Raw genomic sequence first — 1,967 nt, 5'->3', positions numbered from 1 at the left:
TTTTTTTTTTTTTTTTTACAAGAGGGTTAATAATAATCAGTGTTAAGAACACTTTTATTTCGTACACCATACCCGTGAAAATTCTTAGCATAAAAGTAAAAGGATATTTACAGTACCGGTATATTCCACATCCAGGAAGAGGGGAAAATTTCATTTTATTTATTTATTTTTTTTTAAATACAGAAGCCTATGGTGTGGAGAATATAATTTTCGTAGACCGTATACACAAATGAGAATGAAAACTGAATTACTTACCGGTATAAGAAAATAATGAAAGTCCAGGTGCCAACGGCCATACCACGTTAAGTACACCGCTTCCCGTCCGATCAGCGAAGTTAAGCAACGTTGGGTCTGGTTAGTGCTTGGATGGGTGACCGCCTGGGAACACCAGATGCTGTTGGCATCCCTACGTGTCAAGTGAGGTTGGTGGAGGATTAGTGCCCCTCCCTGTAAAACAATTAACTCTAAGCCCTTGATCATCCCGTTTGGGATACATGGCGTCTGGCAATAGATGGATGGACTTACGACCTTGTAAGAAGCAGCAGCTTAAGTCAATTAGCACAAAATAATTGAAGTGAATTTATTTCTATTTTTTTTTCTCTGTAAGAAGGACTAAAACCAAGGAGCAGAGAGTGAGTATGACAAAAGTAAACAAATAGACAGACAAATAAACAAAGATAGATACGGATATATAGATAGACAGACAATTAGATAAAAAGAACAAAAGGTAGACAGGAACAGATAGATAATTTTCAGTGGGGTAAACCGCAATAGCCACAGTTACACTCACACTGTCAAAACTTTCTCAAATGCCAACCGTATCGACGGGGTGCGTGGGTAGGGGAGGGAGGGAGAGAAATCAAGAGGAACCAAGAGGAAATCGGCACTCAAAATTACAGATGTCGCCTCAAGATGAAAACAAAGAAATGTCAACACAGTCTTCATCTTCTCGCTTTCTTTTTTCCCGAGCATTACGAGAGAGACATTTGTGATCATTGGCTGATGTGTGAGGTTGCGAGGAGCGAATCAGCCTAACACAGCCACCCGCTAAGAGTTGCCAGTTAACCTGCTAGTGATGACAGTTCCATTAAGGACAATGTGTTTTTGCGTATCAAAGAGAAATCTTGTAATATGCAAGATTTTAAGCAGGATTCCTTTGACAGTCATTCAGTCAGGCCCGCCTAGAGTTTAGCTGCTACAGACGTTTATATGTAGTGATGAACTTTAACTCCCAAGCAAGAACTGCTAAATATACGTAAAAGATTTCTGCACAATAATTCTCAACATTGTAACGAGCAAGACATCCTATCGGAGTCTGCCTACAGAGTTGCCAGCTAGTGGCTTTTTCTTTACATCAAGTGAATAGAGCAGCAATATGATATTCTTTAGGTAATAATCAAGCTCTGAGTATAATTTGATGTAAATTATGAAACCAGGGAGAATTAACCTTGATAGATTTCTAGTTTAGCAGGGATGGGATTTAGAGACATATGTGGGGTGTGAGTTCGATGAAGGGCAGCCAAATGGCAGAGGACATAAGTGAGATGTAGATGATTTATTATCTGACCACCCCTTATGGTACTAAGACGTCTGGCAATAGACAGACAGATAATTAAGCAACCAAAGATATTGATTTCCATTTACTGACAGCTTTTACATCTGTCTAGTAGAAAGCAGAGTAAAATGATAACTTATTCCTGCGGTAATTAAACCAGCTTCAATGATGGGCTGGATTTATCTGTGAAATCTGTGGTCTGTTTTATCCCTAGCACCTATTCCTCAGCAATTTTATTTTTGGATTCGGGTGGTTAATTTAATTTGGAAGTTATTTATGCATAGAATGGCGATGTTTGAAAAATTTATATAAAACACAATAGGACAGGAGGGTGTAATATGGAAAGCAAATCGTTTAGGGTATATGAGAGAAGCGACGAGAAGACGAGCAATGAGTCTGGGTCGTATACAGT

The 1,967-nt window shown here is 38.9% G+C and overlaps 1 non-coding gene across 1 annotated transcript; it reads left to right on the top strand.

Moving 5' to 3' along the window:
* Nucleotides 1–284: 284 nt before the first annotated feature.
* Nucleotides 285–403, top strand: LOC145404208 (5S ribosomal RNA). Its single transcript, XR_013898140.1, has one exon. It is a non-coding gene; the product is annotated as a 5S ribosomal RNA (ribosomal RNA).
* The last annotated feature ends 1,564 nt before the right edge of the window (nt 404–1,967 follow it).

The sequence above is a fragment of the Coenobita brevimanus genome, chromosome 62 (genome assembly GCF_032717465.1).
Source record: "Coenobita brevimanus isolate Jiangsu-jjx chromosome 62, ASM3271746v2, whole genome shotgun sequence".
Lineage (NCBI taxonomy): Eukaryota > Metazoa > Arthropoda > Malacostraca > Decapoda > Coenobitidae > Coenobita > Coenobita brevimanus.
The sequence above is the reverse complement of the archived record's forward strand: the minus strand, read 5'-3'. Positions and strand labels throughout refer to the sequence as shown.